The sequence below is a fragment of the Pteropus vampyrus genome, unplaced genomic scaffold, assembly GCF_000151845.1.
Source record: "Pteropus vampyrus isolate Shadow unplaced genomic scaffold, Pvam_2.0 Scaffold25, whole genome shotgun sequence".
Lineage (NCBI taxonomy): Eukaryota > Metazoa > Chordata > Mammalia > Chiroptera > Pteropodidae > Pteropus > Pteropus vampyrus.
This window is the reverse complement of record NW_011888806.1, coordinates 5,294,933-5,316,210: the sequence shown is the minus strand read 5'-3', so window position 1 is coordinate 5,316,210 and position 21,278 is coordinate 5,294,933. Positions and strand designations below refer to the sequence as shown.

The 21,278-nt window shown below is 32.2% G+C and overlaps 1 protein-coding gene and 1 pseudogene across 2 annotated transcripts in view; both read left to right on the top strand.

Annotated features, from left to right (window-relative positions):
- The window catches only part of GRID2 (glutamate ionotropic receptor delta type subunit 2), a 1,302,586-nt gene that overhangs the window by 147,869 nt on the left and 1,133,439 nt on the right, over nucleotides 1-21,278 (top strand). The window lies entirely within an intron of this gene.
- Nucleotides 975-1,090, top strand: LOC111737339 (annotated as a pseudogene).

The following is a 21,278-nucleotide window of genomic DNA, read 5'->3' as shown; positions in this document are numbered from 1 at the left end:
TTAATGGTGAAAATGTAAAAATCTTTCCTCAGGAACAAGGCAAGGATGTCTAGTATCTCCACTGTCATTCTATATAACATTGGAGTTCTAGCAAGTGCAGTCAGACAAGAGAAAGATATAAAAGGCATCCAAATAGGAAACGAAGAAGTCAAACTGTCCCTATTTGTGGATGACATGATTCTCTATATAGAAAACCCTAAACATTCCACAAGAACACTACGAGAAACAATAAGCACATACAGTAATGTTTCTGGATACAAAATCAATGTTCAAAAACTATAATGCTCCTATACTCTAATAATTCTCAGAAAAAGAAGTGGAAAAAATAATTCCTCTTGCAATTGCAACAAAAAGATTAAAATACCTAGGAATAAATTTGACGAAACTTGGGAGGGACCTATATAATGAAAACGACAAGACCCTGTTAAAAGAAATCGAAGAAGATACAAAGAAATGGAAAGATATTCTGTGATCTTGGATTGGAAGAATCAACATAGTGAAAATGACCATATTTCCTAAAGCATTATACAGATTTAATGCAATCTCCATCAAAATCCCATCAGCATTTTTGAAATAGAACAAATATCGTCAGATTTGTATGGAAGCACAAAAGACCCTGAAATGCCAAAGCCATCTTGACAAAAAGGAATGAAGGTGGAAGCATCACTCTGCCCGACTTCAAATTACACTACAAAGCAACAGTAATCAGAACAGCATGGTATTGGAAGCAAAATAGACACATGGACCAGTGGAACAAAACTAAGAGTCCGGAAATAAACCCATATTTATATGGGCAAATAATTTTTGACAAAAGAGCCAAAAACATACAGTGGAGAAAGGAAAGCCTTTTCAATAATTGGTGCTGGGAAAACTGGAAAGCCATCTGCAAAAGAATGAAATTAGACTGTTGTCTATCACCACACACCAAAATTAACTGAAAATAAATTAAGGACCTCAATAGAAAACTTCAAACAGTCTACTACTACTACTCTGAATGTGCCCGATCCCATCTGATCTCGGAAACTAAACAGGGTCGGGCCTGGTTAGTACTTGGATGGGATACCACCTGGGAAACCAGGTGCTGTAGGCTAAAAACAAAAACAAAAACAAAAAACCTGAAACAATAAAATGCATAGAAGAAAATATAGGAACTAAACTCAAGGACTTTGGACTTAAAGTGGATTTTATGAATTCGACCTCAAAAGCTAGGGAAATAAAAGTGAAAAAAAATGAATGGGACTACATCAAACTAAAAAGCTTCTGCTCAGCAAAAGAAATCATCAATAAGGTAAAGAGACAACCATTCGAATGGGAAAATATATTTGTAAGCAATGCCTCCAATAAGGGCCTAATATCCAAAATATACAAAGAACTCATACAACTCAATAACAACAAAAAAATAAACTATCCCTTCAAAAACTGGGCAGAGGACCTGAACAGACACTTCTCCATAGAGGACATACACATGGCCAACAAATATTCGAAAAGATGCTCATCATCGCTAGTTATTAGGGAAATGCAAATTAAAACCGTAATGAGTTACCATCTCACACCTGTTAGAATAGCTATAATCAACTGGACAAGTAATAACAAATGTTGGAGAGGATGAGGAGAAAAAGTAAACCTCATACACTGTGGTGGGACTGCAAATTGGTACAGCCACTATGGGAAACACTATGGAGGTTCCTCAAATAACTAAGAATTGCTCTACCATATGACCCAGCAATCCCTCTACTGGGTATTTACCCCAAAGACTTGAAAACTTATATCCGAAAAGATATTTGCACACCAATGTTCATAGCAGCGTTATTCATGGTGGCCAGGACACGGAAGCAACTGAATTGTCCTACAGTAGATGATTGGCTAAAGAAGCTGTCGTATATATATAAAATGGAATATTAGCCATAAGAGGAGATGAAATACTGCCATTTGTGACATCATGGATGGATCTTGAGATAATCATTCTAAGTGAAATAAGCCAGACAGAAATAGTTGAAAATCAGATAATATCACTTATATGTGGAATATAAACCTAAAAGTAACAAATGAAGAGGACAAACAAATAGAGACTCATGGACATGGACTATAGACTAGTGCTTACCAGAGGGTAGGGGGTGTAGGAGGAGGGGGTAGGTATACGGGGTAAAAGGAGTCAAATATAGGGGGGTAGGGGGAGGGTGAAGTAGGTAAAGGGGATCAAATATATGGTAGCTGAAGGGAATTGGCCTTTGGGTGGTGAAAACCCAATAGAATATACAGATGTCAAATTATAATGTACACCTGCAAATTATATAATTGTATTAACCAATGTTACCCCAATAAACTTAATTTTTAAAAAGAAAAAAATTATATGGCATAAGTCCTAATATCTACATTAAGTAGTTTGCCCAGATACTACAAACATATATCATATATAACATGCATATTAAGTTTTTCTACTTATTTCTACTTTCTAGTTATGGAGGTGGTTTAGATTTTGATCTTATGGAACTTCCTACAGAACTCAGACAAGGAGTAGCATGTTAAGTATCTATCAAGCTAGTTGACATATGCTTGTGTTTTTTTTTAAAGGGCGCAGTAAAAGATATTTTTAAAGTAAAACATTTATCCAGGTATACTGGTCATCTTTTCTAGCCAAAAACTCCAAAGATTTTAAAATGAGGAACTTCCCGTATATTCTCTAAATGTCTTTTTCCTAAGAAGTCACATACTTTCAGAATAGATGATTATACAACTATGTCCTATAAAACAATAGATTCTACATGAATATTTGTGGTAATATATACTTTTTCTCCAAGAAATGCATAAAACCTAAACTTATACTTTTGTTTCCTAAATTTTATTCTTTCCTCATCTCTGATATTCACTTTCTATAGAATGTCTTTGCCATTTTTTTTCATATTGATATATTTAAAGTTAAATTAAATTATATCAAACCCCAACTAAGTGTTCCTCTCTTCTTTAGGTGCTTTATGTACGATATCTGATTGTATCTAGTTTTTAATCTCACAGAAGCTTTGGACTGATTGCGTGTGGTGTTTTTGTTATTGTTATTATTTTGTGGTTTCTTTTCTGTGTTTTTAATTATTGTGTAAATTTGCCATATTATCATAGTATGGACTGGTGTTAATCATTTCATCTTCAGTATGTTAGAGCAGATTTGAGACAGTGATTATTTTTTAAGGGGATACACTGTCATGCTAAAATTAGCAGAGAATGTGCTGATATTATTCCTAAGAAAGATCTTTATCATCTTAAAAGTGTGTAATCCAGCTCTCTTTTTTTTTTCTACCATACCACTGAGATTTTATGTTACACTTTATAAAGCTGAAATTTTTGTGTATTGTGGCAATCTCTGTGCAGATAGAATGTGTATTTGAAGTATTACAAAATATTTAAAATTTTTATGTATTCAAGTAGTAATAAGTATTACTCTAACACATAGTATTTAATTTTTGATCATGTACTTCCTTTAGGAAACAGATTTTTGTTTTCTCTCAGGAAAGGTCAATAAATAGCAATATACAATTACAAATCATAAAAATTGCATCACTAAATAAAAGTGTGATTATGGCTGATGTCAAAGACTGCAAATGCCAACCTATCTCAGTCTGGCAGGGAGCAGGCTTGAACTTTGGCAGGATTCTTGACCATTCTTATAACCAAGTCCGCTACTGGGAATAAATAGTGGGGACAGTCAACTTTGTTTCACTTCGCGTCATTGTTTTAAAATATGATAAATTAGAAAGGGTGTGGCTATTTTTTCTCCCCAACAACCCTTTGCTGGAAGCAAAAACAGATTTTGGGTTCAAGAATAAAGGTAAAGTTTTCAATTTGTGCTAAAGATCACCATTCAACACCAAAATAGTTTTGTTCTTGTTTTCTGAAAACTCAAGAAATAGAATTTAGAATTGGGCAAGGATAAAGAAAATGGCTTGCTAGTACTTACAGAGATTATTTCCTGTAATTTGTAATTTAAGGGAATCCCCAACCAAAATATATTATTAAAACAGTTTTTTCTTGTAATTTGTGTTAAATTATTATATTATCTTGCTTAAAAAGTAAAATATGTAAATGCCTACCCATAGGATACTCCCAAATCATTCTTAATGTATCACTGAAGTCTTACAAATAGTAAAACTGCCAGCGCCTGTTGTGTAGATACATATAGCTGTATGTCATGATGTCTGATAAAGCTCTCCTTTATATTAGGACCATAACGACCAGAAAAAAAATGGATGCATCCTATTTTAAGGGACACAATTTTCTCTGGTTCAAATTTGAACAGATTTTAATCTCAATTTCCATAGAAATTCATGCTTATATGACTTAGAAGTAAATTTATAGCATTAGAAAATAAACCATGTAATAAATTGCTTGCAAAAATACCTTCATGTTTTATAATAGCTATCAATTGTTAATGGCTATTATTAAATGTTTCTTGAGGATACCTTTACAATGAAGGTCAAACAATGGTTCTGATATATACTAACTAGTTACTATAAAGTTTTCAGTTAAAACTAATATTATTTCAGTTTTCTAATTCTGTCTCATAATTCAAGGTCAGAAAATTATCAATCTAGATATCATAAATTATTCTCTCAAAGCAAAGTTTGTGCCATCAGCTACTTTCTTTAAGGCTTCTGGTTTGTGCCATTAATTGTAAACCTACGCCCCTAAAGAAGCCCTCACTTGAATTGTTAATGTATATTTAAGTGCACATATAGATACATTTTCACTGAGTTTAAGTACACAGAATAAATTCTACTATCACAGAGTTTTGTCTGAAAATTTTGAATCACAACATTTATTGAATGATTTAACTTAATTAGGTCCTACTTTTAATCATTCAGATAAAACAGCAACAAAAAAACCTCCAATTTCTGCTGAGAAGTTTAACCAGTCTCAACTTTGAGATCAATGGTGAAATCAAGGGACGCAGACAAATCTTTATTCGAACATGCGATACCCAGTCCGGTTCATTGAAACTATAAACAGTGGTTTACGCAAATGAGCCAAAGATCACTCCTCATTTATTATTTCCATCCTGATTTTTTTTCCCCTTTTTATGCCTGTTCTCTGACAGCTTTTTGCATAAAGATCCTTACATCAAAAAGTCAAAAATACTGGATTTAAGCCTCCCATTGCTACTAACTTTAAGAAGAATTTAACTCCCAGCTGTCTGCCTTTTTTCCATGGTGATAAGGGGAATACTGGAAGTTAGATTCATTGATGTTTAAGGATTCTGCTGGTTCCAGTCTCCATCTTAGAGTTTTATCTTACTGCCTCTATATGTTTCTTTGTTTTTCTTTTTCCTTTTATATTAAAAACCCGGTTGCTCCTTTCCTCTACTTCTCTAACATTGCAATGCTTCCTTTCTCTCCCCTTCTCCCGTATTTATATGATAAATCATTTTGTGAGTCATCTCCATCCCATTCTCAAACATTCATAAAATATCTTTTCTTAAATTGTAGAGTACATGAATTACCTCTCATCTCCATCATCCCTTTCTATCTTCTTATATAGTTTATAATCTGTCATGAACAAAGTAATAATCAGAACTGTCATAACGAGACCAAAGGAATGAGAAAGATAGTGGAAATGACATAGCTCTGGATGAAACTGCTTTCATTGTGCCCTCTCTGTTAGCAACTTAGCCTCACAGTATTCTAAAGAGGCTTTTTTTTACTACATTCTCTTTCCTGTCCTAACCCCAATTCGAACAAAGACTTCAGATCATCTCATTTCAGTTAGGAGAAAGACTGTTCTCTTTAATGTTAGACATAAAGCTGTAGCTTTTCATACCAGAAGGATTTTATGTAGTAGATATATTAACTTTTGCTCTACTCACTTTAGCACAGTCTAGGTGAATTAGGAAAATATATTTAACTACTTTCTTCTGATGACAAAACAATACAACGTCTACTAACTCTGTGTGTAAGTTTTAAGAATGTCAAAACTCCTCAAAAAATATATCACATTTATTCAACTATTTTATAACATGTGGCAGGCTCCAAGGAATCAAAAATAAAAAAGACAAGTTTATTGATCTCAAAGAGCTTACAATCTTGTAGGTGAGCTAGAAACCTAAGAACAAAAATGTTAAAATGATGGATGTATTTCAAAATAGGAGTATGTATAAAACATAGCAAGTATAGAAAAGTACCTGATTCTCATAGGAGGTTAAGGGAAGTGCTTCACAGATATAAACTCTTGTGGACAGTTTTGAAAAGTAAGAATATATGTCAGAAAAGGAGTGAAGAGGGAGGTGGAGGAAGTTTCAGGCAGAGAGAACATAAGCGACAAGACAGTATTAATATCGAAACTTTAATTCATGGGATTTCATAAAAGCCAAAATGGAAAATACCGTTTTTAGTACAAGATATGATTTCACTGGATTGCTTAATTTGTTTGCCTATTAGTATTTTGAAGCTTCTTTAAAAAATTACATAGAGTTATAATTTACTAGCAGTAAGAAAAAAACCTAGTAGGGATATGAATGATGTGGCATTTTCATTGTAGTTTCATCAAAGTTTTCATTGAGGTAGAGCTTACATTCCTCTAATTGGATACTTTCTTTAAAAAGTATTAAATATTTCTTAGCAGTTTATAAAGCATATAATCTTGTTTGTTTGAAAATCCTGTTTGACATATCCTTCTGTTTAGTGTTGGTATTAAATTAGATGCCAGTAAAATAAATAGTGAAATTGTGAGATGTTAATATAGTGGTCAGTTCAGTTTTCTACCCATTTCCACTAATGTGAAAAGTATCTAACATATTTGCATAAATCTTGACTTGTAAATCTGATAATAAACAAAATTGCAAATTTCATTAATATACATCTATATGGCAATAAACAATGTAGACAAAAGAAAGATCCTATATAGGCAAAGGTTGACATTCACACAAAACCCTTTTGTATTATTTTTATCATTTAGATTTTCATTGCCTTCAAACATTTTTGTACGGATTTCAACTTATTTTCTTTTTTAAATAATTGGTCCTATATTTATTTTCTTATTATTTTTCAGATTTTGCTTATATTAACTTTTTCCTACATTTTAATCCCATCTTCAACCCTTTTTTTTCCTGTACAACTTATTTTTCTGTTAAACAAATTAAACTGTTCAGCTTTTAAAATTCATTTTTCATTCTCTATATTGTTACTATCTATGAAACTAGGCTTAAAATTGGCACAAATTTTTATCTCAAATAAGTGATATTTTGGAAGCCCGTTAAGTGTAGTATGCCTTGGAAATGACTGATATGGCAAGATTATATTAAAACTGTATTAATGATGGAAATGTGAATTTACCTACGAGTATTTGCATAAATCTTGAGACAAAGAAAGGAAAAGCTAGATTATCAATACTATATGTATATGAGATATTGTCATGAATCCAGACTCTGTTAGCAATTATCCATACTAAGAGATACGTTAATTTATCCACCCAATGCAAACCTAATTATAGTACTATATAAACATTGTATCAAGTTCTGGAGATACAAATAAAAATAATGTTATTTAACATTTATTGAGTGCTTGTTATATATTATCAAGTTCAGGGCTTTCGTCATTGGCTATTATAATCCTTCAATAATCATCGTGAACAGGTGTTGTTGTTAGCCAAATTATTTAGATGAGAATATTAAAACTAAGAGAAATTAAATAACTCTTCCAATGTCACTCAGCTAGTAGAAAGTTGCAGCACAGGTACTGGATCCTAGTTCTATCAAAGCCCATGCCCACTACCTAATGTACTTTAGAAACTTCACTTGCTAAAAACCTTTGGTCATTATGAAGGTATATTTACTCATTAGGAAAATTTCTAATCGAAGAGACTTCTCCTTGAATATATTTTCTTTAATTTCAAGTTATTTTGTATTCTATTTTGGAAAAGAGAAAAGAACAAAAAGTTTGTTTTTCATTATAAGATAACATCTACTTCCTGTATTGGAGCAATCCAGTGAGGAGAGTTATAGTAATTGATACTGGATCAGGAGAAGAGTTAAAGCAAAAACACACAAACAAACAAACAAACAAACAATAAAACCAAACTAATGAAACAATCAAAACCCCAAACCACAACAAAAATACAAGGTTTTGGAAAATAATACTAAATTCATCAGCTTTAAGGTCCCCATACTTTATTATTTTTTTGAACGCATGAATGATTAGAGTTAATGAGAGATCTTTGGAGATAATAAAACAAACCTGAGGAGACTTAAGCCACAGAGAAAGGTTAATTACTCTCTGAATTATTTTCACAATAATGAAGGTTCATTCCTTAGTATATTAAGACAAAAATTTGAAAGTACAGTTATATAAATAAATTAAGGACACACTGATGCCCTTAGTCTCGGAGATAATCATTATATATACACAAAATCTTTATAGTATATCCCAAACTTTGCTGAAAGCACAAATGAGTTATAGATATATTAAAATTTTGTTTAGAAAGCATTTATGAAAACATTCCAAATTTTTTAACCCAAATAAAGGAATGGAAATAGATATTCTCACACTGATATTTCTAGTTTCCAGCTAAGTTTCCTAAACTATAATTGAATGTGGAATTTGAATTTGGGAGACAAATTCCCCAGAATACTAAATTTCTCAGTTTTTTATCAGCTAAATGTTGAAAACCCTCTAATTAAATTTCTAAAAGGACTTAAGATAGTCAGAGAGAGGCAAATATTTTTCACTTTAATTTTAACCGTAAATGGAAAGGGAACTCAAATATGGCTTAAAGTAATTCAAATTTCTGATTACAAAAATAATGCCAATTTGATTTAAAAATAATACCAATCACTAATCAGTAAACTGACACAGATCAATGGAACAGAATAGAGGCCAACACTATGCCTACACATATACAATATAGTCAATAGTTTATAACAAAGTAGCCTAGAATATACAGTGGGGGAAGGGACAGTCTCTTTAATAAATGATGTTTGAAAAATTGGACAGCCACATGTGTAAGAATGAAGCTGAAACACTGCCTTAGAGCATGCACAAGACCTGAAACCATAACACTCCTGTAAGAAAACAGGGAGTAAGCTCCATGACATTGGTCTTGGCAGTGATTTTTTGGATCTGACACCAAAAGCAAAGGCACCATTTCAACAAGAATTGATGAAACACTTGCTCTACCACTGTTATCTTGCCCAGTGTAGGGTACATAAAAGCCAAAAAATTAATGTATTTGTTCCAAAAAAAATTCTATGACAGTATTGGAGTTATAAGATTAAGATGAAACTTAATGGACAAAAAAAACAGTTGTACCCTTTGAGTGATAGCTTAGCTACAGAATTTTAGCATTGCACGGTAATTTTATGTGTTGATAAATTTGTTTTCTATTTTAAAATTCCTTTAAGAAATCAATGTTTCTTTATATTAAACATAAGATATTAAACTTTTTGCAAATATTTTCTCATTTAATCATTACTACAACCCAATGTTATATATTCTTATATTATCCCTAGAGGACAAAACTATGGCATACCGGGATTATAGAACTTGTCCAAAATCAAAAAGCTAGTAAAATGTTATGTATATTGAAATAAAACTGTTATATGGTTCGATATCCTTAATACTTCATTAATTAATCTAATCGTGTTCACTGGCTAAAAATTATTAAAATAATAAAGTAATTTATTAATGGCAAATACAAATTTACATATATCTCTGAACTTATTAACATTATAACCATTAAGTAAAGAAAAAACACTTGATAGATATTTCTAAATACTATGGCATTTATAGCTATAGTTCTAAAAAGATTATATATTATGGTTCTACCTAATTACCAAATATGGATGTTTAAAATGATGAAATTATTAAAACATATCAATGAAGTTCATTTAGGAATGAAATATTGTTTTTCAGTCTCTAATTTATAAGGCTAATAAAATTGACATAATATATACAGTTGACTCTTAAACAATGCAGGGGTTAGGGGGGTCATTGCCCCATAGGCGAAAATCTTTTTATAATTTGACTCCACCGAAACTTAACAACTAGTAGTCTGCTGTTGACCAGAAGCCTTACCAATAACATAAATGATTAATTAACACATATTTTGTATGTTATATGTGTTATGTATTGTATTCTTACAATAAAGTATGCTAGAGAAAAGAAATATTATTAAGAAAATCATAAGGAAGAGAAAATACATTTACAGTATTTATTGAAAAAAATCCACCTATGCGTGGACCCACGTGGTTCAAACTCATGTTGTCCAAGGGTCACCTGTACAGTTTTGAGGTGTAGGGAAGTCCAAAGCAGATTAAATGAAATGTGAAAATTTAAAACTCTCCAAAATGGAGGGGGTTCTGCAAATACAAGAATGACAATACTATTCTATTTGTCGGGGGTGGGGATAGACAGATGGGGATTGAATGTGTGTGCGTGTTTAGTATTATTAAATGTATAAAGATGTTCTTAAATAAATTAGGCATGGGAAAATATTTTTGTTGTAATGTAGCTACTTGGGCACTGGGAAAAAAATCTAACAGTTTTGTTTTTTTTTTTTAAACTATAATTGTTTTGCTTTGCTAATGTAGCACTTATTTTCCCATATGCAAAAATACTTAGGGTCTCAATGGTTACCCTTATCTCAGTATCACTGCAGAGAGATTAGCAATCTGCATCTAAAATCAAGTCATTTAGTTTAGAATAAATGGACAGACACATCTTTGCAGTTAAAAGACACAGTTCTCAGTGACCCAGTTTTTGGCATATTACTGTCACGGTTCAGTCTAGGTTTTCCAAATACTGTTTCTGTGCTTACTGAGCCAGAGACAGCATTCTTGATTGTGTCAGTTTATCCTTGAATACCTTTAGTATGTGAATCCATGCATTCTACTCACCATTTATCACTCTAACCTTTTAAGGCAGATGAAACACAAATATAGAAGTATATTTTGGCTCTTCTATAGGGTCATCAATACCCTGGACTATATTTTGGTTTTAATATATATTGAAGTTTTTAGAAAGAAAAATGCCTTAAATTGCATTTTTGAAAGAAAATTGTTCTAAAATAAAATTTTAATTCGTTTAAAATTTTATATATATACACACATGATACACATACATACATGCCCTAAAATGCATGCTTTTTATAAGACTTACATCTTTTTAAGAATAAGACCAACCCTGAAAATAGTATATACTCACATTTTTGTTGACTTAATGACCACATAAGTAAATGAAGAAACTACCCTTGAAATTAATCAAAATTACATTTAAAAATTAATTGCATACTGTTTGATATCGTAGAATGATTTTCTCTACATTACTGCATTTATATTACCTTTGGTTTTCTTTACTACCAAGCTTTGATTTACACAGTTCCTTTTTCCCAGTGCTCTCCTTCTTCATCTTTGCTGCCTAAGCTAAACATATTACTGAAATATAAAATGTAACTTACTTTTTTACTGAAGAAGTTAGTGGCATTATACCTCCACCAAATGAATTTTCATATTTTAAGTTTATTCCTGAAGAAGCCTTGTTTGCTTGATTCCTATACAATTGCATTTTAATAGCATAACTTGAAGTTAATAAACTTGTTATAAATTTTAATTAGAGATTGCTTAACCTACTTTTAAAATGTTAAAGGCATACCTCATTTTATTACACTTCCCAGATGTTTGCATTTTTTTTACAAATTGAAGGTTTGTGGCAACCGTGTGTGGAGCAAGTCTTTTGGCACCACTTTCCAACTTCATGTCTCTGTGTCACATTTTGGTGATATTCACAACCTTTCAAACTTTTTCATTATTATTATATTTATTATATTGATCTATGATTAGTGATCACTATAGTGATTTAGTGATCACTATATCACTGTATCAGTGATCTTTGATGTTTTGAAACATAGACACAGACAACAGTATGGTGCTTACCAGAGGGAAAGGAGGGTGAAGCAGATTTAAAAAGGGTAAAGGGGTCAAATATATGGTGATGGAAAGAGATTTGACTTTGTGAGTGGTGATCACACAATGCACTATACAGGTGATGTATTATTGAATCATATGCTTGAAACCTACATAGTTTTATTAACCAATGTTACCCCAATAAATTTGATGAAATTAAAAAAATTGTTTTGAGGCCTCATGAACCACCCCCATATAAGACAGCAAATTTAATTGATAAATGTTGTGTTCTAACTGTTCCATCGACCAGTCCTTCCTTTGTCTCTCTTCCTCTCTTTAGGCCTCTTTTTTCCGTGAGACATAACAATACTGAACAACAATAAATAACTCTACAATGGTCTCTGAGTGTTCAAGGAAACGAAGAGTCGCACATCTCTCACTTTAAGTCAAAAGCTAGAAATGATTAAAGCTTAGAAAGGCATGTCGATAGCCAGACATAGGCCAAAAGGTAGGCTTCTTGTGTCAAAAAGCAAAGTTATGAGTGCAAAGTAAAAGTTTTTGAAGAAAATTAAAAATGCTACTCCAGTGAACACTTGGATGATAAAAGTGAAACCGCTTTATGTTTTAGTGGTCTGGATAGAAGATCAAACCAGCTATAACATTCCTTTAAGCCAAAGCCTAATCCAGACGAAGGCCCTAATTCTCTTCTGTGATATGAAAGCTAAGAGAGATGAAGCTGCGGAAGAAAAGTTTGAAGCTAGCAAAAGTCAGTTCATGAGACTTAAGGAAAGAAATCATCTCCATAACATAGATTCAAGGTACAGCAGTAAGTGCTGATGTAGAAGCTGTAGCAAGTTACCAGAAGATCTAGAAAGATAATTAATGAAGGTAGCCACACTAAACAACATATTTTCAATGTAGACAAAATAGCCTTATATTGTAAGAAGATGATGTCTAGGACTTTTATAGGTAGAAAATAGAAAGAAAGCAATGCATGGCTTTAGTGCTTCAAAGGACAGGCTGACTCTTGTTATGGGCTAATGCAGCAGTGACTTTAAGTTTAAGCCAGTGCTCATTTACCATTCTGAAAATCTAGGGCTCCTAAGAATTATGCTAACTCTACTCAATTTGTGCTCTATAAATGGAACAACAAAGCCTGAATGACAGTGCATCTGTTTGCAATATTGTTTACTGAATATTTTAAGCCCACAGTTGAGACCTACTGCTCGGAAAAAATAATGGCCGTTGGGAACAAGTTCTTTAGGACCCGAGTTGTGAAAAGGAAAGTATGAAATAGTTTTAATGAGCATGCCTTGAGTATACTTCTATGACATTATTAAGTAGATGGCTTTTGTTGCACGCATTTTTAATATATATGTCTTACCCTGGTTTTTTCCTCATAGCTTATTATCCTATCTGCGAACATTCTCCTCCTTTTGTCCCCCACTACCAATTCAGTGTTCAGAATTTTTTGTCCACTTTTCTTTAACTCAAGTGTTTACTATTAATGATAATTCTGGATGGGAGCCCTCAAAAAAGTACTTCGTAGGAACGAAATTTTAGTCTTTAAGGTCCAAAAGAGACATATCAAAGGCTTCTTAAGATTTATCAACTTCCTTTGTTGAGCTGGCTTGCTTCAGAGTGTAGCTGCTTCTCTGAGAATTATCACATTGTCAGAACTTATTAAAAGAAGATAAATGTCTCATGTGAACCATTTGAAAAGACTACAATTCAGATATTGGTAGTTATTGATCAATATTTATTTAACAGTGTGGTCATTTCAAAGGAAATGTAATAAAAGAAAACATTGTATCTAGCATGTAATTATGGTACCAGATTAATGGACTTCTTTCGAGTTTGGTGTTTGCAAGTTAGAGAAAGAATTTTATGGTTATTAAGAAGTTAGGAAGTTCTATAGGCTCTGCTAGTTTCTTCTGAGTGAAAATGAATTTATTATACTATGGTCCAAGTATAATTCATAATTAAATTTAACCATTATATTACCAACTAGTAATATGGTTACATATTATATTATCAAATAGTAATATGGTAATATGGTTATATGGAGAAATGTCTAAGTTATCCAAAGAAAGTTTTAAAAAATATTTTTATTTGAAGTTTTTTTTACTATATTAATCAGAAATATGTACCAAACATTTACAGTATCTTAAATATTGTGCTGTTTAATGTACACAAAAACAGTATAAAATAGATACTATGATAGTTCTCATTTTACCTATGGGAAAACAGGCACAGACACATTTTTTAATTTGTCTTATAAAGCTGAGATCATGGACAGGTTTTTGCTACAATAGGAACCTCATCATGTTATAGTTTTCTTTAAAAGAGTCAAACTTGGTGAATAAATTAGCTGTTGTCTAATCTTAATTGCTGAATCATAGCATAGTCATTAATTTTGTAAAATTCTTGATTATTATCTGTTCATTATATTTCTTTTGGCTATTGGCTCTTCTTTTGAGACTCCAATTTCATATATATTCGACAATTTGACATTGTCTCAGCTTTTGAATGCTCTGTTCAGCTTTTAATCTTTTTTTTTCTTTTTCTGTTGTAGTTTAGAGAACTTTTTTTTTTTAAACTAGCTTCATGTTATGTTCACTCTTCAGCTGTATCTATTCTGTTGATGAACCCATTGCTGGAATTTTTAGTCTTTGATATCATGATTTTTATATTAGTTATTGTCTGAATACTACACTTTTAATAAAGGTACAATGTGACACAATCTGTGACCTAATTCATGTCAAAATTCTGCTTACATTCTTACAATTCTGTTTAGGATTGCAAGAGAACACAGGTCCCAACCACCAGCGAGAAAGGCTGAATAATTTACAAAATCGTAATTTTGTTTAACCCATCAAAGAGCTGAGGTCATAAGAATGAGTACAAATAAAACAGTATCCCTAACATGTCAATTTGAAATAGCTTGGAGAAGCCTCACGAGGAAATCACTCACTCAAAGCTGTTTCCCTTGTTTCCATGGGGTGCCTTTGAGAAAGATTGGAGATAAACAGAACACTGGGGAGAACCCATTCAGTGGTCCTGGCATGACTGAGATAATGACTGCTACTGAGGAACAGTTGTGAAATTCCATCTACTTCTCTAAACTCTTTCAAGAAGCAAACTCCTAACGTCACTGGGAGGTGGGAAACAAACTCACCCCTAGGAGCAAGGCAAAACCCCATTGTTTCTAAGGTCAAAATATATGCAAAGCCCATGTGCTTCTGGGGGAAAAGATAGGAAACCCTCTTTCCCCTTGGGACTCACTCAGAGACCCATTAATGCTGGGGAAGGATAGAAGAAAATTTCCTCTGCCCCAGAATGAGTAGTGAGAAATCAGTTTGGGCTCAGGAGTCTGTACTGTGAGCAAGCACAGGTCTGATAATCCCGGGGAAAAAGCCACAGATTACCTTCCACTCAAGAGTAATTACAGATACAAGCAAAGTTTAACTTTATGGGGAGGAGAAATAGCAATGCTAAGAAAACTCCAGTCAAGAAGACTCAGGAACGCAGAGATCATCTTAAGACAGACCAAACTAGGACAACAGAGAACCCACCTACTTTACACCACAAGCCTACCTATATTACCTTTTCATAATGTTGTTGTGATGTTATATTAGCCATTGGGTATAAAGCACAGTGTCTTGGGCGGGTGAGGCCTCAAGAAATATTGCTACCAATAAAAATATTACAAATGGGAAAATTAATATGAAGTAAATATGGTTACTATGGCTACTACTGTTACTACAAACAGTAGTAATAAAAAATGGAGATTTAGGAGGTTTAGATTGTACTGTAGAGTCAATAACTGTATAACTTAAAAAAAAGATACTTTATTTTAACTTTAAAACTCAACAGAAATAATTTATTTATTTTTCATGTGTGTCTGCCAAAATATATATTTTATTTAGTTCTCTGAAATTTCTCTAATTTGCATCCTTCTTACAAAAGATCTTTTGGGTATAGAAGGAATATGGGAAAAATAATATTAGCAAAAATCAATTTAAAAAAAGTCTGATCCAGTAATTTAAACAGGATCTTGTTGAAGTCAGTGTCTTTGAGAGACTAATTCAATATTAAGTTTTCCCCATTTTTCCTTTGCTCCTCTCACAGTTGGCATTAGCAATATGAGGAAAAGGCTTAAATGACTTTGAGCATTCAGGAGAAAGGAGACCTTTCACCTTATTTCCCAGGCTATTCTTTGGGTGCTTACAAATAAACAAACAAACAAAAATATCTGGACTTTAGTAAGGAGAAACTCAAAAGGATTATTGCAATAAAGGTTGGATGACTTTTGTGACTGTTGCAGTATTGAAAATCTACCAGGGGATCTGCAAATGAACAAAAGGCAGCAGAACAGGGCTTTCCTTTTGCAGGGGAGAATAAACAAAGCTAGAAATAACCAGGTGTGGGGAATCGGGATGAGCGATGGTGTGGTAGGACAGTTGATCTGGGAATATTTTTCCATGAGGTCAGCCAATTCTCGAGAGAGGCGGCAAAGGAGTTTTTTGGCATTGCAATCATCAAAAGTGGGTGAAGTTTCAGGGGCCTGGGGAAGGAGAGAAGCTTGACTACATTTTGTTCAAGTTATTGGGCATTTTGTCCAAATTGCTCACTGAGGAAAAGCAGTTCAGCTAATCATTTAGGAGACAAAGAATGAAAATTTGGAGAGTCTTTGTCTGGCCTTATGATAGGTAAAACAGGGGTTACCTGTGAATCATCTAAGTCATATAGGGAAGGGTGGTTTTTGCAGGCAGCCGTTTCTGAGAGCACAGAAGGGCTGAGGAATTGCATGATTGTTGCTGTTTTTTAGGAGCATAGGACTCTTAAAATTCAACATGTCACTACCAAGTGGAACTTTGCTGGCAAGCGCTGCCAATTTCCGCTAAACCTGCAGTCTCCTTTTTCTGAACTCAGTCAGGGAGAGACTGAGGTTAGATGGCTCAGTTTCCTGTTGCCAATGAGAGTTGGTGCTTAAGACTGCTGTGCGTCTATGCCAAAGGCTTACTTTGGCTCTTGTTCTAGATTGCCCTTTCCTCAGCAACAATGCTTCAGCCACAGAGAATTACAACTTGGGTCTGCCAATTCTCAACTCAGTATTACACACTAGGAAGGAACTGAAGGGTGCAAGCCAGGAGAGCTGGCTGCCTGACCATACTTATTTACTCTCTTAATTCCTTGTAAACAGAAGTTTTGGTGGTGAATCACTCTGTACTGTGACTTTTCCCAAAATCTGAATTTTAGAGTCGTGACCAGCCTCTTTTTTCCATTCTGTTTTTCCCCCAGTTTTATTGAGATATAATAGACACACAACAATGTATTATTAGCTTAAGGTATACAACAAAATGCTTTTATATATGTATATATTGTGAAATGATTTACCACAAAAAGTTAACATCATAATTTTTTAAAACATATTTTTCCCTACACGTTATTTAATACATCAAAATATATCAAAAGCATATCATTAAATCCACCCAAAGCACATTCAGATACTCATTAGTTAGTCAAAATCACAATTTTTTGAAAGTCTTTCTTAAAATTGTTAGTGCATTTTGGTTGGTACAGGTGAATATTTTTGTGTAACAGCAACACCAACAAATAAAATCATATCATTGGGAGAGTGGAATTTTAAAAAATTAAACACTGATGAGGTAATGCATTTAATTTGCTCATCATGAAAGTAAATTATTTCTCTTGAAGTAAAAGATAGCTATTTTTCTGTTAAATTTAGTAAATTTTCAAAATGAAAAAGCCACAGTGATTTAGGAGCTAGTTGTTTGTATGAAGAATTATTCCAAACAATACAATTGAAAGAATATTTAATTAGAATTATCCACCAGGGTTACTATTTTTTAAGTAATTTATTTGTGGTTTTGCTCAGGAAAATTTTCAAGTTGGAGCTAAGAATTCTGATGTTCATGGTTTTATAATAACAGATATGTCATTAGAGTTTTTGACTCTCTTCTCTTTCCAGTTTTAATTGATAACAAAAAAATGGAAATTTATTCTGCCTATTTGTAGCCTTCATCGTATTCAAAGTTAAAAGATACATTTGAATAGTATGAGTTGGAGAGGATAGCAGGTGATCAGTATTAATTAGGAATGCATATGTGGAAATAGAGTTAGAAGTACAAATTATAAGCATCTTCATTGGTGGTTTGTGAAAAATGAAATGCCAGCTTTCTAATTTGCATATAATTTCTATTCATTTTATGAGCCATTGTAAGGCATTCTGATCCATTCAGTTTAGTGTATTTATCTTAAGAGTTTATTAAGCTGACTAACAAATAGACACATTTTTTTTTTTGAGGTGGACAGCATACTGAAGCTAGTAGGTTTCTAAGATGCTTTAGACCCTGGCTAGTTATTTTATTGGTGTGCTATGCTCATATCCATCATTGACCATAAGTGCATATAAGGAGCAATAAACCATGCTATTGAAACATAAAATCCAACATTTTACCTAAAAGTAAAAACAATAATCTATTAGAATGGAATAAGAAAAATATCTGGAGTAGGAGTTTAGCAGCTATTATTGTCTTTTTATATTTTATGTTCTTGTTTACTTACCTTTTTTCCTAATATACAGTAAGCAACATATAGGCAGATTCTAGGTCTCGTATATGACCTAAAGTTGCATTTAAGGTACCTGGCTTTTTTTTCCTGTCTGATTTATTAGCTCAATAAATATTTATTGAATTATTATATCTAAAAAATAATTGATAGCAACTAAAACATTTATTTATGAACTTCTTGAGACTTTTGTGAATGAAAGGTACACTACATGCATATATGTGCATCTTTCATTAGTGACATTTGGCTAAAGAGGTCTTTTATAACTCATACTTCCATTTCCATTGCTTCTAAGAGTTCTAGTTCTGTGTTTCCCGCTGTATATTGATGCTTTTATGTTCTGCTATAACTATACACTCCCCAGGTTTAACACGAGCTGTCTCGTGTCCTTTTTTTTTATTGCTATCACCTTAGCTCAGTTGTTTATCACATAAAAATTGGTTTACAGCAACAAACTAAGAACTGATCTCTCTGCCAACAGCAGAGTGCTTTTCTTCATTCTCTTTTCTTGCCATTTGACAATTAATGATGCAGTGACTAGTGACTTTCTTATTATATTGAATTATTATTTTTTTATTGTCATGTTTTACATATTTGTTGGAGAAAATTTCTTAAAGACAGGTGGAATTTGTTAAATAAACTTTGATTATTTTATTTCCTTCCCATCTACGAATCCATTTCCTTTCCCTTTGTATTTTCTCTAACATTCAGGTAATTTTTAGAGAACATAGTCTCAGCTATGTTTCCATGTTTAATGTTTACTGACATAAGTAGTCTAATTCTTTGAAAGTTTGATTAGAAAATAAGATCTGGTCTCTTTTGTTGGGTCTCTCTATGTGTATGTATTTATGCACATGATGTCGAGATAAAGCAATTCATTTCCAACATTCTGTACTTTCATTTTGACAAAATTAGATGACTATTAATTCTATGATTTCATAATAGGATGTTAAAGACAGTGTCATTTCTAATCCTTGCTTGTGTCATTTTATAGAGCACTGTTTGGTATTATGCATTAATAGCTAGATCAAAGTAATTTTAAATTACTTTAGTGATATTATTCAAATAAGACATTGCATATTTTCATACATTTTGCACAGAATACGAAGGTGAATAAAGAGATTTTCTATAAGGATTAGCTTTCCTTTAGGTCAACATATTCCCAGAATCTGAATCTTTAAGATATTCATAAGCTTGCTTTTTAAAAATAAATATATATTTAAATTATACCTATTCTAAAAGACATGTGTATTCACTAGGGCCATGTGGATTTTTTGAGGAATATCCTTGCTAAAACAAATCTAAACAAAGTCTTTGAATATAGAAAGAGACTTTATTAAACTTGTTGATCCAATAAGTATATTCTGGAAAGACTAATGAACAATTAGAACAATGAACAGGAGCAATTCTCTTCTTTGGCTATTAATTTGGTGTAATTGTTAAAGTTAGAAGGTTTCTCATGGTAAAGTGTCTAGAATTTAAGCCTCCTTAGTGGTGTGTAATTAGTAACAAATGGGGCCTAATATTTTGGGTAAAATAATGTTTATTAGATGTGTAAATATTTAGCAGGATTTATGTATAACTGGGTAGACAATAGCATAGATAGATATTGGCATATATCACTGAGAGTTTAAGCAAAACATTAGGATTAGATTCTGTACTTCTGTGTACTAGTCTCTGTGCTATACTCTTTATGGGATTCAAAATTCTCTAAATCCAATCAAACCTGCTATTGAGAAAATTTCTCTTAGTTACTTTGTATATCTCACCAAGGTTTTTCTTCCATATCAAACTCTCTTTTGTTCATGTGAATGTATATTTGTGTCTGTGGAATTTATTTTTTGTTTTCTTTTGGTAGAAAAGGTTTTTAAAAATTTTTATTTAAAACATATTTTTCTTACTTTAATCTCTGGATAGTTTGACTAGTTCTCTCTAAGGAAAAAAATTAGTTGTTATGCACTTGTTATGTGTATATTAGAAGAGTTTCATTTATAGATAAGTAAATAATCGGATGACTAGAATTAACTCACAGGATATAGAGATAGAGAAACTTAATTGTGTTATTTATTTTACATGTTACGTAAGAAAAATAATACTGTATTGATGATAACAATAACAAAAAACTAGAGCAGGTACTATAAGTTACGCATAGTGTTATCTCATTTTATATTCACAAACCTCTAAAAGAGAGTTTCCTCAAGGTTATCAAGATACAGAGATATCAAGTGTCAGAATCAGGTCTGAGTTTGCTGATATAACTGCTGGTGCTCATAAACACTGGACAGTCATGATCTTGTTATATATGAATTACAACATGTATATTTTATCACTTTTTTATTTTTATACATTTTATTTTTGCTTATTATATCAGTAATATTTCTAATTTTATGAGAAAATGACTATGCACAAAATAGGCACTTAATATGTATTTAAAACGTTAAGAATATTATTATTTAAAAATTAATTTAATTAAATCTTCAGTGATGTTGCTTGATTTGGATAAATATAATGCGATAATTTCATAATAAATTTTATATGCTCAACTTGGGATGAAGCACAAATAAAGTTGCATAATCGAAAAAATAAGTAACAAATATCAAACTGTTTTCACATATACAGAAAATGTGGTGTATTTAAAAATTATTTTTGTGGTGGTAGAGCACTGAAAGCATTCATGTGGAATCTATTTCATTTTAGAATATATTTCTAAACAAGCAAACCCAGAATTCTTCCCATGAGAGAGTGTCTGGATCAAAGAGACTTCTTACTTCAGTTTCTTAAACCACAAAAATATTTGGAACACATT